At 36.4% G+C, this 20,929-nt stretch overlaps 1 pseudogene; it reads left to right on the top strand.

Moving 5' to 3' along the window:
• Positions 1-4,546: 4,546 nt before the first annotated feature.
• Positions 4,547-16,972, top strand: LOC110679004 (annotated as a pseudogene).
• Positions 16,973-20,929: the final 3,957 nt, after the last annotated feature.

Raw genomic sequence — 20,929 nt, forward strand, 5'->3', positions numbered from 1 at the left:
ATTGTATTGTGGATTTATTTGGAAGATATTTTAAATACAGCGGGGATTCGCTGGTTGGAACGCGACTGCCTTCCAGCTAGCGAATCCGACTCGTTAGTTGGAATGGCTGACAGCTGGTGAAAATGCTGCATACTCACGCATCGGAAGAGCAAAACGTCACGATTCGCACATATACCGTTTTGCTTCATATTACGGACACTTAAGGCCTCAGTGAAGTATAACCCAGCTTGGACCATACAAAATAAATCATTCTGTATAATTTTTTAACGTTATCGAGCGTCGGAAGCCCTTAACTTTCGGATGGTGGGTAAAGAATACGCGTCCGCAACTTGAATAATTTTAAATAAATCAAAACGTGTGGCCTTTTCATGATTCTTATTCCGGACGCTCCCTCACTTTTGCCTCATATTCCGGACGCTTTGATTCGAAATACGGACAGCTCATGATAATCATTAATGGAACAGTCAAATCATCAATTGAAATCGTTCAACCACTTAAGAGACGTCTAAGGTAGTTGGGCTTTATAAATTTGCAATGATATTTATGGAAAACACCTAATAAAACGAGCCTCGAAAATGAGATCTTTTGGACGGCGAAAATTGAAACATTTCGTGTGAAATGTTTCCCATACAAACGAGAGTGTCCGGAATTTGAAGCTGTCCGTAATATGAATCAAAACGGTACCTACACATTTGTTCTATATATGGAGACTTCAATGCAACGGTGCTCAGACGTCAAAGTCAGTTTGACGTCTACTCTTGACATTCGAAAGCTTTTTAGTTGGAATATTTGCCAACCAGCGAACATCCAGCCATCGAGTCATTCCATGTAGCGGACCCCCAACGAGCGAATCTCCACTGTAGTAAGGGTTCATTCACATATTTCATAACGCCGAAAATGGTCATTTTCGACACCCACCCACCCCCTCGTAACGCTTTTTGTACGAATATTTTACAAATTTTGTATGAGCCGTAACATCAAGACGACATCGACCCACCCCCTTTAGCGTTATGAAATTTGTGAATGAGCCCTTAATACTTCGATATAACGTAACCTCGATATAACGTAACTCGATATAACGTAATTTTTACCTCGATATAACGTAACTTTTTTTAGCTCCCATTTATTTTTGCAATTTTCATTAAAAACATGATTTATGAACTACAATAAATATTCTTCAAGATTCGAACTACAACAAATACTAAATCAAAGCAATGCAAGGGTTTAATATAACTGAATACAGTCATAAATCGATATCGAGTGAGTAATAGGCTCAATGTTAAAACCTACATTTTGTCATTGCTGTACATTTGTATACATCATTATTTTTTATTTTTGTTACATTTACGCTACCACTAATCACTTCATTTGTTTATGAAAACTTTAATTATTGTTGATCTAGACTTAGCGTTCAAAAAGACACGATCAAACTCAAATTAGTAAATATAGTTATTGCTTTAGAAATTCTCACAGATATTCTTCAAATGATTTCTCCAAGAATTCGTTATTTCTCCTGGAATTTTTCCATGGATTCTAATTGAAGAATCGTTCGGAGGATGCTTCCAGAGACTCCTCCAATAATTTCTTCACGGACTCATATTAAACTCTTCTAATATTAATGCGTAAAACTTAAAATATATCCTTAAAATAATTCCAACAGGCATCTCTCAGGAATTCCACTAGTTAATATCAGGGAGGTATTCATGATTTAAAATTTTTGAGATTTTCTTCTGAAATGAAACCAGCTTTTATTTTCAGATCAATTTCAGAGATTCGTCCAAGAGATTCTAGGAACATTTGAGCAGTATTGTCTTAACGAATACCTGTGTAAATTATTCCTTGAGAAATTTCATCAAAAATTTCACATTGAATTCCACCAAGAAACGGTTCAAATATTTTTTTATGAATTTCTACAGAATATGTCCAAGAACTGTTTCCACAGAATTCCAGATTCTAGGATTAATTTTGATGTTATCGTCTATAAATTTGCATATGTTTTTTTTTATTATAAAAATATATTCAGGGATTCGTTCAAAAACTGAGCAAGTTCCCCAGATCCCCTATAGAACTCTCCTAGAATACTGCCGATAATCCCACCACGTATTCGTTCAAAAACTTTTCCATCGAAAATTCCTCAAGGATAGTTTTAGTTTTTAAAGGAGTTTTCTAATGATTTCTTCATGAATTCTGAATAAAAAATTTTCAAGAATTCTTGAGATATTCATTCTATAATTCTGTCAATAAATTACAAAATGATTTGTTTTAAGAGATTTACCATGAGCTTAAACAAACAAAATGGAACAAAATTTTTGAAGTTCCATAATTGCCTGCTAGAATTGTTCATAACTTTTAACTTTAACAATAACTTTTTAAACGATTTTTGAAAAATCTCGTTTATTAAATTGTTTTAGAATTGCAGAAGTGAACCTGCCTCTATAATAAAGAAAATTAATTCTTTTAGAATTTCTCCAAGTGTTCAAAGATTCCTCCAAAGATTTTTCCATTTCTTAAGGATTACTGCAATAGAGACGTAAAAATAAAAAAATGAAAACAAGAAGAAAAATATAAAAAATAAACATGAAAAAAATGTATAGAAAAAATTGAAAATAACTGCTAGGTAAATAATATAAATTTATGACCCATTTTCTCATCAAACAATACATGTTGAAAGAAATTTGGAAAACAAAATATTTTGCTTCGATATAACGTAACCTGGATATAACGTAACGAAAATAAAAATCGAGTTACGTTATATCGAGGTATAACTGTAATTTCAACCATGGTATCTCTTGTCAGTATGACTTTTGTCGGCAGCCTCATTCGCTTCGGCAACTTTCCCATAAGAGCTGCAGGCGAATCTGTTCGGCAGCCCCAAATCAGTTGCATTTTGAGGCGTGTTCATTTGAATTGATGCCATCTCTGGCGAAACTGTTTGACCCGTATTGGAAATCTTGTCAGCAGGTAGCTGACAGAACGAAGAATCATCTGAATGTTTTCATTTGTGTGTTTTGATAGAAAAATACTGTGTATTTGGCGTTTGAAATTTGGTTGCCGATAATAGCCGAATGGTGCCGAAGCCGAAGTCTCCCTACTATATTTTAATTTTGAGTTCGTTGATTTATTTTAAATGAGAAAAACCAACAGTATGGTATAGGGTAAAATTACAATAAAGCACCTTAAAAACCAGGGCTGGAAAGCGTCAATGTAAGTAGAGGGTGTCGCGCGACTTTTACATAAATACTTCCCTCACTGTTATCAAACGGCGAGACAATCACAAAGAGTTTCTTCAAATTTTCTTTTATTTTTCCGTCGCTACGGCCTGCGACTGAATCGCAGAATCGACTATTTTTAGTTTCAAACTGTCAAACTGTCTATCCGTGTTCGTTTTCAGTGATGGTTTTCAATGAAATTCGCTTGAATTCAATTTATTGCAATAGGGAAATGGATTCAACAATCGATCAAATAATAGCAAAAATCTTCAAATACACTGTAACATTTTTTTTGTTTACAATATTTTAGAAGTATTTTTGGAGAAAGTTGGAGGCGGTGTACGGTACGATTGACAAGCATTTGAAAAACATTTTGGTACTTCAAAATTTGTGCAACCAATCTCTTGCCCATCTGACTCCGAAGGGAATCGAAAATATTGCGGTGAATATGCGAGAAGTAGCCCCATTCCTAAAAGAAGAGTCGTTGTCGGTTGGTACTCCGCTCATTTATATATATGGAAAGTTTTATGCGAGGACCCCCGAAGCATTCAAGTTTTTTGAGGGAGAAATCATGTGTCTTTTGGATCTATCAAAAATCGTCGGATCACAAGGTATCAATCCATTCATTCGGCAGCAAAAGGCGACTGTGAGGAATTCTGGACGCCAACATCACACCTTAATCAACAGCGAAGATTCAGATATGTATGTCAGTGCATTGCAGGAAAAAATATTGCTGTTTTTTGCAACCTTGTAAGTCAAGTACATTCATATTAGGGAACGTCTATAAATATGCCATGCAAAATCCATCAATAATTGTAAATAGATTTCATCATTTTTGTAAATACATTTCAAATTATTTCTATTCGCAGAGATTTACTAAATACTGATCACGATAATATTATAAAAGCGCTGTACAATCTTCTTGTAAAAGTAAAATATTGGAGACAGATGGATCGCCCGTCTTACATGCCCATTTTGTGAAGCGAATAAAAAATCATCAATAATTTCGTTAAAAATGGACAAGACGGGAAATTGGCATATATACAGTTTTACACGCCACTGTAATACCTAGTATGCATTTCAAGCTACTAGTACGTCGAAATAAAAGTTGCCGTTAGGGATGTACCTACACACTTAGAATCACGTAGTTTATGGACGGGCGCTAATTAAAATTGAGAAATCTCTAAAATTATTTGATTTAAGATCCTATAACTTTGGATGAGGACCCTCTGGAAACAATAAACAATCAATCAAATACATCGACCATTTCGAATATTGAGTAAGGGCAACTTCACCGGTGGTCTATTTTTTGGTCCAAATTGATTCCAAAAATGGAACTGTCAAAATTTATTAGACCAGTAAAAATAGACCAAACTTTACGTGCATGCACCGGTTGTTTTAATTTTCTGCTCCATTTCGGACGTGATAAACAAAACAAATCGAAATTGTAGAAATTCACGTCGGAGCCATTTTATTTTCGTAGCTGTTCGCGTTAGAGTTATCAATTTAGAGTTTTTTTTCGCGAATATATTGGAACACATTTCGAAAAATTAGTGCTTTAATATTTACGTCCATTTATATTTCACTCCCAGTGGCATTTACTACATCAAATCATTACTCCCAAGTTAACGCAACGATGTCGGGAAATCTAGCCATTCTTGCTCCAAAGGATGACAACGTCACCAAGATGATGGCCGTGACTACTCACTTCGGATGGAGTCGTACGTTTACAAGCGCCGCCCGGACGGAATACACATCATCAACCTGGGTCGCACCTGGGAAAAGCTGCTGCTTGCTGCCCGTTGCATGGTCAGCATCGAGTACCCCGGAGAGGTCTTCGTCATCTCGTCCCGTCCCTATGGACAGACGGCTTTCCGTGAACTGCGTCTGCTGATCATGACCGATCACCAGCCTGTCACCGAATCTTCCTAAGTCAACATTCCGGTCATTGGCTTCTGCAACACCGATTCGCCGCTGAAGTTTGTCGACATTGCCATCCCGTGCAACAACAAGTCGCCGCATTCTATTATTCTGATGTGGTGGCTGTTGGCCCACTGCGACTGCGTGGCAAGATCACCCACGACAAGACTTGTGTCCCACTTAGTGGGATCGACGACTATTCTTCTACCGCGATCCGGAGGAGGCTGAGAAGGAACAGGCTGCCCTGGAGGCCGTACCTGCTACCAAGGATCTGTACCCGGAGGAACCGATCGTGGTCGATGAGACCAACTGGGCCAGCGTGGACGCCGCTGCCACAGTGCAGGCTGATGACGAACGAAGACAAGACCCAGACTGCTGGATTGTGGGGAGGCGGCGGTGGCTTCTAAGTCAGCGGATTGGGAAGGACACTACGTGTATTTTATATAGGTGGTTCAGGTGGAGATTCGAATACAACAAAAGGGATTATGTGGTAAGTATCGGAGACGGCGCAAAAAACGATAATTATTTTGAGATATACCATCAGTGCACCAGTATCCGCTCATGCCCCTATTTCCGCTCACTAGTGTAAAAATTGATTTTTCGTGTCAAAAATCAACATTTTTCGCACGAATATATTCTAGCAATATTAACAACTTTCAAATGAAGTCGTCTGACATTATTTTCATTTGATAAAATAATTCTTTATATTGAAAACATAAGACCTCGTGAGCGGTTAGGACTCATTCATTTATTTCATAACGCTGAAATAGGTATTTTTGGACACCCACCCACCCCCTTGTAACGCTTTTTGTACGAATATTATTCAATTTTTGTATGGGCCGTAACATCGTTGGGACACCCACCCACCTCCTCTAGCGTTATGAAATTTATGAATGGGCCCTTATTGGGCCACTAGGAATTTGTGTGTGTTCCAATAACCGCTCATACGAAAAACTGAACAAAATTTTAAAGAAATGTCGATTTTAGTATAGGGGGAGATCCCCCAGTACCGGACACTTAAGCCACTAAATTCATAATTCGCAAAATATTGATTTGATGGGCTCGTGTTACCCATTTATGATAAATATTATCATTGTTATAGTGTACAAAAATAAATTTGAAAATATAAATATGAATTTTGACATTGAGTTTGGATGATGTATTTTAGTACCAAATTGATCGATCTTGAAAGGTGGCACCCAATACCGGACACGATCCGGAAATGCCTCGAATTCTGTAAATTTGAACATCATTGAATGTCTACACTATATAAATAGTTTCAATTCAATGCATTTGCAACATTTACAAACATAATTTGAGTTTTTCTTAGTTTGCAAGATGCCTATCAAAAACCTCTTTCATATATGATGAAAAATAGCACATTTTACGATGTTGTTATGAATGTTCATTCTTCTTAATTTTATTGCATGTTTGATACCATGGTCGACGGAACCCATGAAAAATGAAAGTATTTTGAGACACTGATGCGATAATTACAAAGATATCATATAACAAATCAAGCTGTCCGAAACTGAGGGACAGGAGGTACTTAACCAAAATTGTAATTTGTCCATATTTACTTCAATTGTGGTACAAAATACATTCATACTATCAAATTAGGATTGTGTTCGATCAAGCTTGCGGGATCCAAAGTATTTTTTCGTATTCAAAATAATTACTAAATAGGCTCAAAATTAAGAAGATACGTCAATTTTTTAAAGATTTTCAAACTTTTCTACTTTTTTAAAAAGGGATACATATTTCAAGGATGTGTTATTGACTGTTTAACGATAAACTTGCGACGATCGACGCGCCACCATATTTCATATAACGGAGGGTATTAGAACTAACTTGGAGGTGATGATTTGGAGGTTATTTGGCAATTTAGAGGTTAAAATCCCCTCCAAACACTAGCGATTTTACGGTGGGATGTTGACGTTTGATGACGAATTCTACGCAAACATTAGTCTACATAATAGCTTTCTTTTCTACTAATACACCATCCTGATTGGACCATGATTTCTCAATGTTTCGACTTTGTCCGGTATTGGGTGCTGTCCGGCACTGGGGGATCTCCCCCTACAACCTTCTTTATTGCAGTAGTATATATGGTTTGACCACAGAAAATAACAGGATAAATAACGAAATTCGAAATTATGCCTTTTTTAGCGTTCGTCACAAAATCTGTTTACCGTGAGCGGAATTAGGAACACTTAGATGCAGTAACAAATGCAATTAAATATTTTTTTATAAAAATTTTTCAAATTATTTTTATTTTGCCGCTGATTACCTATATTTGGAGCTACAATGTGACATAAAAATAGTATTGATCGGAACAATAGTTATTTTATAATAAATATTTGAACACATAACTTCCCTTAAATGAGCGGAATCTGGTGCACTGATGGTATTCAAAAATTACTACTGAATGTTTGGGACTTCTAGGTGAATATTTGAGCTTACTATGAATGAATGAAACCCCTTGATTAGCACGGGGGGACGCCATTTGGCATAAAATAATTTGTCATAACGGTCGTTTGGCATAATAGTCATTTGGCATAATGGACGTTTGGCATAATCATTGAAAATTGAGTTGCTATGGTTTTGGCATTACCATTGCAAACATTCTCATATGTGATTTTCCCTTCTTTTGGTCATAGGCTGTTCTTTCTCATTACGTTGTTAAACTAGTGGTTTGCATTGTGACTACTAACATTTTCATTGACAATTTTGCCTTCTCTCCTACGTTGGCATTATAACTACTAACATTTTCATCGACGATTTTCCCTTCTTTTGATCACCAGATCTTCTTTTAAGTAGCACTATTGAAATTTCTGATTTCCTTTCTTTTATGCCAAATGACCATTATGCGAAATGACCGTTATACCAAACGACTTTATGCCAAATGGCTTTATGCCAAACGACTTTATGCCAAACGACTTTATGCCAAACGGGGTAGCCTCGAAGTCGAGTCTAGTATACTACACTGAAGACGGCCTTACAGTTGAGGTCGAAATACGCGTATCTGTCAAAGGATACTAACTCTAGTGGAATTAAATGGTATAGTACTAAATTTGGTTTTTTCATCTACTTATAGGTATTCTACTAAACAGCTCGAAGATTTATTATAACTATAATGTTTGTAAATTAAAAAAAAACTGAAAATATTTCCTTGTAACTAATGAGAACTTAAAGCTTTTGGAAAAATACTCGCAAACATCAGCAAACGTTGAATGTTTTTTCGGATATTTGAAATTCTGTGAATATTTCTAAACAGTTAGCGAGAAGAAAGAGAGAGAGAAAAAGAATCCGTTAATATAAATTTCAAATCAACTTCGTTCAATCTAAAATGTTTGCGAAGCATTTGAATACGTTTACATGTTTGGTGAGTGCTTCTCCGGTAGAATATTTGAGCTAACACAAATATTATTTGTTGACTTGTGTGTGAATTAAATGCTGGTTCATTTATGAGTCCGAGGATTATTTGAAAAACATTTTAGCAAAATGCGAATGTACAAATATTCAGAATATAAATACATGTTCTTAAAATGGATCTAGGAAGAATATTTGCGCAAAGTAAGGGCCCATTCACAAATTTCATAACGCTAGAAGGGGTGGGTGGGTATCCTAACGATGTTACGGCCCATACAAAAATTGAATAACATTCATACAAAAAGCGTTACAAGGGGGTGGGTGCGTGCCCAAAATGGCCAATTTCAGCGTTATGAAATAAATGAATAAACCCTAAGACTGATTGTGAACTATTTCAAACTAACAATATTTTTCTAAATCATCTAAAGCATCTACCATGGATGCTTAGGACTTAGGGAGAATATCTGGATTTTCGATTTTGCAACATTCATGTTATGATATACATACATTGCTAGAGAATATTCGAGAAAAATATGGAGTTAATGTATTAAAAAAATAAAGGCATAACAGTCTCTACTTATGTGAACATTGAATCCCAGTAGCGGCTGCAAAGCTTGAATTTTGTTCAAATTTATATTTTTTATCGATCAATTGAAGCAAAATGAATATTCTGTGCGGTTGTGCTAAATAAATATGGTATTTATGCAGCAGTGATCAAAATAAAAAAAGCATATGTGAGCGTTATATTCTCAATGCCTACTATTTCTATATTGGACAGTCTGCCTTTATGGGCAGTGATAATGTTTATGAATAATTTGAAATCCAGACAATATTTTATTATTTCAAAAGGAAGCTTTTTAGAGAATATTTCTAATTTTTAAATATTTTCAAGTTAATGCAGTTGTGTCATCAAATTAAAAAAAGGAAATTACTCTTATAATCTATATGCAGATATATTTGAGGAAAATTTCTAAAAATATGTATGTTGTTTTTTTTCAGAAAATTCTTCATGATTTCTTTCCAAAGAATAAACTAGGAATTCCTCCTGGAATCCATCGATAAATTACTCAAGAAATATCTTCAGTCACATTCCGAGGAAAATGCTCTTATTATCCAAGAAAATTATGTTGAATTGATTCCTGATGAAATCCATTCAAGTATTGCTCCAGAAATTCTTCAAGAGTTTATTTGAGGTGTATTTTTGGATTCATTTAGATTTATTACTTGAGGGGCCCAAACGCAAAAGGGTGTAAGTGACATGTCGGTTTCAATTTGAGTATATTCAATGTATGTATATATGTAAGTGTCGATTTTAAGTTAAGTATATTCAAAAATTGTACTGTTTCGTTTCCAAGCTTTCCAACAGTATTTGAGGTGATTTTTACTTCCAATAAACAAATAACACAAATCAAAGAAAGCTTGTTTTGCCGAAAAAAAATTCAAAGCAAATTTTCTCAAAACTAATTTTTTATCACTTACCAGGGTATGGATAGAACTATGTATTACAATTACAATTACTGGGTTTTTCTCACTTACACTTCTTTTCTTCCAACTCACTTCAAATATTTTAATTTTACCAAAGATTTATGCAAGAATTTCTTTAATGATAAAAAAATATTGTGCCAAGAATTTCTTTTCTTATTCCTTACAATAACAGAAGTAACATTTTAAGGAATCTATGAAGGAACATTGGATTCAATAAACATAACATGCACTTCTTCCATTTCCGATTCCGTTAAATTTATTCCTAGAGTATTTTCTGCATAAAATGTTGGAAGAAATTCATCAAGACAAAATACTTCGAAAAACATGCGAAAAGAAACTTTTACACAAACCACTTATAGTTTCTAAGAGTTGGAAAAAGCTTGCAAAAAAACAGGATAAATATCTGAAACCCCTGTTATTACTGAGCACTATGTCGATTGATTATTTTTGCTTTTGTATCGTGTGCTAGGTGCGAAGATACTGAATGCCTTGGGAAGTCAAAAAATGTCCTTTACATCTATTCGTACTTCATCTAGCGGGAATCGAACCCACGACCCTCAGCTTCGTCTTGCCGAGAAATTAATGGAAAATTTTCTTAAAGAATTTTCAAAGGAGTTCTTGAGTAAATACTAAAAGAAGTCAACAAATATTTTCAAAAGAAATTTAAAAAAGTGGGTAAACTGTGGAATATCTACACTAGAAGAACCTCTTTAAAGATAATATTTGACGAATCAATCGCCCTATAAATGGTTTTGTATTGAGTAACTTAAACTTCTACAGGAAACATTTTGAACAGTTGCATAATAATTAATATTTGTAGAAGTCCTGTGCAGGTTCGATGTGTATTCTTGACGAAATCTTCTAATTAATTCTAGTATGATCTTTACAAAAAGCCTGGTTTTAAATTGGGGAATTCTCAAGGAGTTTTATAATGACGCAATTTTTTTTTAAATGTGAGTGCTGAAGACAGTATCTGAATATTTTAAACAAAATGTTAACTTTTGTATCAAATCAGATTTTATTTTCATTGATCAGGAGAAGAACAAGTCTTTATTTTTAATGTATTTTAGCGACTTTTAACTTTTTTTGTTTCTTTTTTCTCCTTGTATTTTTTTACCAGTGATTTATTTATTAGGCTCATTTGTTTAATAAAAAACTTTACGGAGCCGAGATCTTAATTAACAAATAGTTACATAAACATTTCAATACTCTCAATTATATTCAATAAAAAGTTTTACGCGCGCACTTTTTCTTTGGGCGTGATCCTGGTCCGGAACCAGAGCTAGATTGGGAAGCCGCAGATTGAGCTCGTCGCGGGTTGGCCTGTGGGTTTCCCATCAACTGTTGGATCGCCTTGGCCGCCAGTTCCACCTTTTCTGCCGTCAACTTGTAGCATCTCCTGTCCGATACAACGGGTTCCTGTTCCGTATCAGAAGCACTCGAAGCCTGATCGAAAACCTCCTCTTCCAAAACTTCAATAATTTCGTCTTCCGCTACATCCGATGACGCCTCACAAACTGGTACAGTGACCTTTCCTGCCACAACACCAGCGTAAGAGCATTCTTCCAACTTTTCCTGACTTTGTTCCTTCCTCTGTTCCTTCTTCCGAGCTTGACGCTGAGGGCAAGAGTTTTTCCGATGACCTTGTGCTTGACACAAGAAACAAGTGTCCTTGAGCTCCTCGTAAAAAACTCTTCCTTTCATTCCAACAACGTCAATTGTTGGCGGAATACTACTTTCAACCTCCATGTACACGCCACGTACTCCAGTATACATGTGATCTAGTCCAAGTTCCATGGGAAACTTTTCTCGGATCACACGATCAACCTTCCCGAATTCTCTCAGTTTCGTGGTTAAACAATCATCCTTCAGCTCCGGTGGTAGGTCAAAGATACGAACGTATCGCATGTTCGTACCCGCTATTGACATCCGGACATCTACCGATTTACCACTTAAATAGGTAAATTTTCGTGGTTCAGTATTTTTGCCCAGCGATTCCTCCATTGCCTCCAGTGAAACAAATTTCACGAACAGCGACCGGTCGTGGGCTGTTTTGTAAGCCGTCTCCATCACCAAGAGATCGGTGTCCAACTGCTTTAAAAAGTTAGCAATCTCCACCCAGGAGGGTCTTGGACTACCCACTGGGAAACGAAATTGGACCGTATTAACAAACATCTCACTTGCATTCATAGTGGATGTTATGTTCGCGAAACACAACGATCGACAGCTTGCTCGTGCAGAAACACAGCAAAATCAAGGGCGCTTGATTTTCACTACCTACGCGGTACAAGCTGAAGGCAAACAAAACTATCAAAGGAGCGAGCACATTTACTCGTCTGCACCGAATGACTGTTGCGACAGAACTGATTTTTTTTTCTCCTTGTAGTGAATCCTAGATCAATTTTTTGGAAGCTTTTGAGAATCCTAAAAATAATCTTTACGCAATTATTCCACAGGAATTTCTTCTCTTTTTTTTCAAGAAAAGCTCCGGAAACTCTTTTGGTGTTTTTTTTTCCAGAGATTTCTCCTGAAAAACTGCTTTGGACTCCTCCAGGGATCCCTCTGAAAATTCTTCCAGAAATTCATCCATAAATAATTCCAATATTTTCTACAGAAAATTTCCAAGAGATTCTTTGAATTCTATAGTGATTACTTTAGCAAATATTCCAGAGAATTTTGAAGAGTTCTTCTAAGAAATTCCTCAAAGGTTAAGTCCACAGTTCTTTAAGAAATTCTTGTTGGAGGTTTTCCACAAAGAATACCTCTAGAAGTTCCGAAGACGTTTTTCTTAGTTATTATTTCAGTCATTTTCATATTGATTCCTTGCAGAATTTATCCACAGTTTCTCCCAGGAAGTGCTCTGCAAAAATGTCAGGATGAATTCAGACTATTTCCTCGAGACATTTTTTACAGAGTTTGTCGAGGACTTCCTGAAGGGATCTGTTAAAAGGGCTGTTAAAAGGTTTTTTTTTATAGATTTGATTAATATTTTGAAGAACATCTCTGGAAAGTTTTCACAGTTTTTACTACTCGATAAGTTCTTTTTAAAAGTTTCTTAAATTCTTTCATCGATGCTTAGAAGAATTTCTCCAGAATTTGCTCCTGGAAATCATTGGTGCACAACAAAATTATCACAGGTATTACCCTGATTTTTCCAAAGGCAATTCCAAGATAACCTCCAAATATTTTTACACTTATTCTTCCACCAATTCCTCCAGTTTTTACTCTAGAAGATCCTAAGGTTTTTTTTTCTGGTATTTCTTTAAAAGTTTCCAGAAATTTTGCATAGAGTTCCCCTCAAGTTCCTCTTCACGATCCTATCGAAGGTTTCTACCAAGAGTTCTAGAACTTTTTCAGTTAGTTCTCCGAAGAGTTCCTTTAGGAATTTCCCCAGGAATTCTTTCAAGAATTTTCATTGGAGTTCTTTAATAATTCTACAATGAGTTTCTCTAGGAACTTCTGGAGAAAAGAAAAAAAATCAGCATTTTTTCAAGGATGTTTCCAGGATTTGCTCTATGGAATTTCTTCAGGTATTCACCCATAATTTCTTTTAGGAATTCTTCCAAGAGTATCTTCAATTTCTCAAAGAGTTCTTTTAAGAATTGATTTAGAAGTTCCTCCAGGAATTTCCATACATTCTTAAAATAAATTGTCCAAGAATTTCCCATTGAGCTTCCATAAATTAACCCAGGATTTCCCCGCATGAAGTTCTTCAAGTATGTTAGCCTGAAATGTGCTGAAATTTTATCAAGATTTCATGGATGATTACTTTCGAGAAGTACTGGAACTCATGGTGAAATTTCTGAAAGAAAATCTGGTAAAATTGGTAGAGGAGATTATGGGGAAATTCCGAAAGAAACTCTTGAGAAAGTCTTGGAATAACTTCTGGTAACATCGTTACAAATCAATGTGGGAATTCCTAGGGATATTTCTGGAGGAACTCTTGGTGGAATTTCTAGAGGAGTAATTGGGATTATTCTTGAAAGATTTTTTGAGTGAATTCCTAGAACAATTTATTAGATAATCTCTTAAGGATCTCTTCAAAGTATTACTGGAGAAACTTCTTGAGAAACTCATGAGGGAAGGAACTCTTAATGAATTCCTGGAGGCACTACCGGATAAATTTCTGGAGGAAATCCTGGAAGAACTCCTTTGAAAGTTTTGACAGGAACTCGTGAGAGAGAGTCTTGAATGAAGTCTGGGTAGTATTCCTCGAAAAGATCTTGAAGGGATTCTTTAGAGGGAACTCCTGGAATAATTTCTGAAAACTCTTCCAAGAATTTGTGGAAGACGAACTGGAGAAACTACTATGGAAATTACTGAGGGGAAATCTTGGAGACATTACTCAAGGAACTTTTCGAAAAATGCTGAAGGAACTCTTGGAAGTATTTCTTTCAAAGCTTGTGGTAGAAATCCTGGAAGAATTCCTTGAAAACTCTCTAAGGAACTTGAAGAATTCATAAAGAATGCAAGATCTTTCAGAGGAATCCCTAGGAACTCCTGTAGAAATTCCTGTAGAAACTCTTAAAGAAATTTTATCTTTGCTATTGGGGTAATATCTGGAGGAACTCCTGGGGCAATTCCTAGAGGAGCTATTAGGAAAATTCTTGAAGGGACTCCTGGGAGAATCCTTTCAAGGGGAACTCGCCGGGAAATTTATGGCAACTCATGAGGAAAATCATGGAAAAATATTGAATAGAAACATCTGGGAAAAATGCCTAAAGTAATTCTTGGAGGACTTTCTTGAAGAAAATTTGAATTGCGCAGTGCAAGACAAAAGGGTTAATTTATTATTATTATTATTATTATCTTCTGAACGACACTGAAGACCGCCTCACAGTTGAGGTCGAAATACACGTATCTGTTAAAGGATACAAACGAAGAACTCTTGGAGGATAGATTTTCTGGAAGCTCTGAGAGAATTCCTGGAACAACATCTGGGGAAACTGCTGGGAAAATACTGGAGCATTTCCTTATGAAACTCCAGGTAGAATCCCTGATAAAATTATAGGGAAAACTCTTGAGATAATTTTTTAAAGTTTTCCTGTGAAAATTCCTAGAATAAATCATTGCATTCCTCCAAAACCTTTCCATCGATAAATTCCCTCAGGTACTCAGGAAATATGAGAAGAAATTCGCCCAGCGATTTCTTCTGAAATTTCTCGTGATATTCCTAAATAGACAAAAAATCTTCACTATTACTTTTGACCAAAGTCAGATGGTTATTTTGGAGAATTATTGTTAACAATGTATTTCTGAGAGAGCGTTACGTCCAAATTACTTTGAACACCCTACCTGGGATAATTTCCAGATTGGAGGCAGACATGACGGCATTATCTTAAAAAATCCATGTAAACTTCCAAACTAAACTGCTGGAAATTGTTCCAATTTAAAAAATAAACGTATATTATTTTATAAAATCTTAGCAATCACACTCAAAGTTTTGAATCAGAGTTTCAAAACATCTTGCAGAAAGTTTAACTACTCAAACATATTGGATTCATAATTTTCTTTAGTTGATCAATAATAATTCAATAAATCCGAATACTCTTGCCAACAATGCTTCAATTTAGAACCTCTAATGTATCATTACTTATCAATTCGACTAAAACAATAATAAGTAAGGTAATAAACACGCTTCAACATGTGCGGCTTTGATTCATACTTACGTTAAACTTGTTTGCTTTAATGAACTATTCATTTTCATGAAGAAAAAAAAATCGAAAGATTAGCAATTGAAATACTTTTAAATAGGGTAGTATGATGCACAAAAGGGGTATATCTATATAAATGAAAATGCAATAGTGTTTGTATGTCACGAGTTGGCTTGAGAACGGGACGATCGATTTGAACAATTCTTTCACTTTTGTTTTTCTGAAGAGCTCCGACGTGTTGTGTGGAATAATATTTTTGAAAATCTTCCGAGAATGTTGTGAAAACGGAAAATGCAAATTTGACATAAATCCGGGATTTTTTTTTTTCAAAGCCTCTGCGGCTGGACAACAAAACGTATGCCGGGACAGCTAGTTGTTGATAAATTTGGGCTTGGTAACTTTTAAAACAAACATCCGTCGAAGTGAATCAAAACTGTCATTATTACGAATGAATACAAACCGTCCTATAGACATAATTGAGGGGGTGTAAGTGACAGAAACCCTCTCAGAAACCTAGTTTTTTTTCATTCCATGCTTATTGTATGCAAGCCATTTCTATTGGACGGAGAATGACCTATAAATAGGTACTGTTAAAAAGAGAAGAAATATAAATACCGAGCTCGCCCAACTCTACGGCGAACCCAGTATCTAGAAGGTGGTCAAAGCTGGAAGGATACGATGGGCAGGGCATGTTGCAAGAATGCCGGACAGCAACCCTACTTCGGATCCGGTTGGTACAAGAAGGCGTGGAACGCAGCGAGCTAGGTGGGCGGATCAAGTGCGTATCGATTTGGCAAGCGTGGAGCAGAACCGAGGATAGAGAGATGCGGTCACGAACCGAGTATTGTGGCGTGAAATTGTTGAATCAGTGTTATCTGTTTAGATGTTAACTAAATAAATAAATAAATAATATATTTTCAGTACATTCAATAAGAACGGCCAAAGGGTCACTTTTTTGTTTTAAATGGCGGGAAAATTTTGAAAATTATACCAGAAAAACCGGGAAAAACGCGGGAATTTCAAAATGGATATTTTCTGGCCACCCTGTCATTTTATTCGTAATGTCACGAATGTCTTGAAATATCTACCGTATACGGTATATAATCTTTATTATGAAATTCCTCCAAAAATAAAAAAAAGGTTCTACTGTACTACTACTAATATTTTTTCATATTCTTTTCATTTTCCAGATGAGGCAAACGGCTTTGGCTTTGAATCGATGCATCATCACGGGTACACTTTTGCGACTACGTTGTATGTGTTCTGATAGTCATTGCTTCATTATATAAAAGACTGGATAAATTAATAAAAAGAATGTATTTTTGTTGAAAACTCCCTTTATTTTTTTCAAGTGAATTCGTGGAAGAACGTTTAAATGAACACCGGAGGAATTCCTGGAAAAACTCAAAAATTATTCCTGGAGAAACTCCGAAGGAAGTCTTGGAGAAACTCCGAAGTTAATCTTGAAGGAATTCCGAAGAAATTCTTGGGGATATGCTCGGAGTGACTCTGGAGGAATTCCCGACAGATCTCTTGAGGATTTTTCAGAGGAAGTCTGGAAAAATTCCTGCAGGAATTCCGTGGGAATTGCTGCAGGAACTCTGAAAATATTCTTGGAGAAATTCCCAGAGGAACTCTTAAAGAATTCCTGGAGGAACGTTTAACCCTCTAATACCCAAATTTTTATTTTCGATTTAAATATTATTTTTCGTTATCTAAAATCGTTCTAAGCACGTTCTGGGCAATTATTTATTTTTATTCGCGAATTTTTGAATTTTGGTTTTTGATTTTTAAAATTTTTATTTCTGAACATCCCTAGCTTTTTTCATTTTTTCTTGAAGCCTTTTCTGGTTGTTGATTTTTGGCAATAATAAAAATTTCAATTTTTGCGGTACTTTTAAAAATATTTAATTTTTAATTTTTTTTCGGAGCGTATTTTATTTTCCGTGTAATTAACGGAAAAACAGATTTGAAATTATTTTGATACCACCAGGCTCTTCTTTTGTGATAGGTCGATCGTAGAAAAATATAAAAGATACGATTTTTTATATTACACGTTAAATTAACCCCGGGTATTTATAGGTTATATAAGAATACAAATTTTCAAACAATTTTCAAAAATACAAAAAAGTTTCAAAAGTCATAAAAAACTATTCTTATATGCGTGTTATGAGTCAAGGTTTAAGCCAAAAATAAAATAATTTTGATTTCCGAGCTACGAAAAAATACACAAAATTCCAAAGTGTACCCCGTCTAAAGGCGGGGTTGGGTATTAGAGGGTTAAAGGAATACCGAAGGAATTCCTGGAAAAACTCAAAAATTATGCCTGGAGAAACTCCGAACGAAGTCCTGGAGAAACTCCGAAGTAAATCTTGAAGGAATTCCGAAGAAATTGTTGGGGGTATGCTCGGAGTAACTCTGGAGGAATTCCCGGCAGAACTCTTGAGGATTTTTCAGAAGAAGTCTGGAAAAATTCCTGCAGGAACTCCGTAGGAATTGCTGCAGGAACTCTGAAAATATTCTTGGAGAAATTCCCAGAGGAACTCCTAAGGAATTCCTGTAGGAACGTTTAAAGGAACACCGAAGGAATTCCTGGAAAAACTCAAAAATTATTCCTTAAGAATTCCCGGCAGAACTCTTGAGGATTTTTCAGAGGAAGTCTGGAAGAATTCCTGCAGGAACTCTGAAAATATTCTTGGAGAAATTCCCAGAGGAACTCTTAAGGAATTCCTGGAGGAACTTTTAAAGGAACACCGAAGGAATTCTTCGAAAAACTCAAAAATTATTCCTGGAGAAACTCCGAAAGAAGTCCTGAAGAAACTCCGAAGTAAATCTTGAAAGAATTCTGAAGAAATTCTTAGGGGTATGCTCGGAGTAACTCTGGAGGAATTCCCGGCAGAACTCTTGAGGATTTTCCAGAGGAACTCTTAAGGAATTCGTGGAAGAACGTTTAAAGGAACACCGGAGGAATTCCTGGAAAAACTCAAAAATTATTCCTGGAGAAACTCCGAAAGAAGTCCTGAAGAAACTCCGAAGTAAATCTTGAAAGAATTCTGAAGAAATTCTTAGGGGTATGCTCGGAGTAACTCTGGAGGAATTTCCGGCAGAACTCTTGAGGATTTTTCAGAGGAAGTCCGGAAAAATTCCTGCAGGAACTCCGTAGGAACTGCTGCAGGAATTCTGAAAATATTTTTGGAGAAATTCCCAGAGGAACTCTTAAGGAATTCGTGGAAGAACGTTTAAAGGAACACCGGAGGAATTCCTGGAAAAACTCAAAAATTATTTTTGGAGAAACTCCGAAGGAAGTCCTGGAGAAACTCCGAAGTAAATCTTGAAGGAATTCCGAAGAAATTCTTGGGGGTATGCTCGGAGTGAGTCTGGAGGAATTCCCGGCAGATCTCTTGAGGATTTTTCAGAGAAAGTCTGGAAAAATTCCTGCAGGAACTCTGAAAATATTCTTGGAGAAATTCCCAGAGGAACTCTTAAGGAATTCCTGGAGGAACGTTTAAAGGAATACCGAAGGAATTCCTGGAAAAACTCAAAAATTATTCCTGGAGAAACTCCGAACGAAGTCCTGGAGAAACTCCGAAGTAAATCTTGAAGGAATTCCGAAGAAATTCTTGGGGGTATGCTCGGAGTAACTCTGGAGGAATTCCCGGCAGAACTCTTGAGGATTTTTCAGAAGAAGTCTGGAAAAATTTCTGCAGGAACTCCGTAGGGATTGCTGCAGGAACTCTGAAAATATTCTTGGAGAAATTCCCAGAGGAACTCTTAAGGAATTCGTGGAAGAACGTTTAAAGGAACACCGGAGGAATTCCTGGAAAAACTCAAAAATTATTCCTGGAGAAACTCCGAAGGAAGTCCAGGAGAAAATCCGAAGTTAATCTTGAAGGAATTCCGAAGAAATTCTTGGGGATATGCTCGGAGTGACTCTGGAGGAATTTCCGGCAGAACTCTTGAGGATTTTTCAGAGGAAGTCTGGAAGAATTCCTGCAGGAACTCTGAAAATATTCTTGGAGAAATTCCCAGAGGACTCTTTAGGAATTCCTGGAGGAACTTTTAAAGGAACACCGAAGGAATTCCTGGAAAAACTCAAAAATTATTCCTGGAGGAACTCCGAAGGAAGTACTGGAGAAACTCCGAAGTTAATCTTGAAGGAATTCCAAAGAAATTCTTGGGGGTATGCTCGAAGTAACTCTGGAGGAATTTCCGGCAGAACTCTTGAGGATTTTTCAGAGGAAGTTTGGATGAATTCCTGCAGGAACTCTGAAAATATTCTTGGAGAAATTCCCAGAGGACTCTTTAGGAATTCCTGGAGGAACTTTCAAAGGAACACCGAAGGAATTCCTGGAAAAACTCAAAAATTATTCCTGGAGGAACTCCGAAGGAAGTCCTGGAGAAACTCCGAAGTTAATCTTGAAGGAATTCCAAAGAAATTCTTGGGGGTATGCTCGAAGTAACTCTGGAGGAATTTCCGGCAGAACTCTTGAGGATTTTCCAGAGGAAGTCTGGAAGAATTCCTAGAGGAGCTTTTAAAGGAACACCGAAGGAATTCCTGAAAAACTCAAAAATTATTCCTGGAGAAACTCCGAAGGAAGTCCTGGAGAAACTCCGAAGTTAATCTTGAAGGAATTCCGAAGAAATTCTTGGGGATATGCTCGGAGTGACTCTGGAGGAATTCCCGGCAGAACTCTTGAGGATTTTTCAGAGGAAGTTTGGATGAATTCCTGCAGGAACTCTGAAAATATTCTTGGAGAAATTCCCAGAGGACTCTTTAGGAATTCCTGGAGGAACTTTCAAAGGAACACCGAAGGAATTCCTGGAAAAACTCAAAAATTATTCCTGGAGAAACTCCGAAGGAAGTCCTGGAGAAACTCCGAAGTTAATCTTGAAGGAATTCCAAAGAAATTCTTGGGGGTATGCTCGAAGTAACTCTGGAGGAATTTCCGGCAGAACTCTTGAGGATTTTCCAGAGGAAGTCTGGAAGAATTCCTGGAGGAGCTTTTAAAGGAACACCGAAGGAATTCCTGAAAAACTCAAAAATTATTCCTGGAGAAACTCCGAAGGAAGTCCTGGAGAAACTCCGAAGTAAATCTTGAAGAAATTCCGAAGAAATTCTTGGGGGTATGCTCCGAGTAACTCTGGAGGAATTCCCGGCAGAACTCTTGAGGATTTTCCAGAGCAAGTCTGGAAGAATTCCTGCAGGAACTCCGTAGGAATTGAGAAGAAAATCCGGGAGGATCTCTAAAGAAATTCCTGAAGGATCTTGGAGGAATTCCTGGAAAATCT

The sequence above is a fragment of the Aedes aegypti genome, chromosome 3, assembly GCF_002204515.2.
Source record: "Aedes aegypti strain LVP_AGWG chromosome 3, AaegL5.0 Primary Assembly, whole genome shotgun sequence".
In the NCBI taxonomy this organism is placed as follows: Eukaryota; Metazoa; Arthropoda; class Insecta; order Diptera; family Culicidae; genus Aedes; species Aedes aegypti.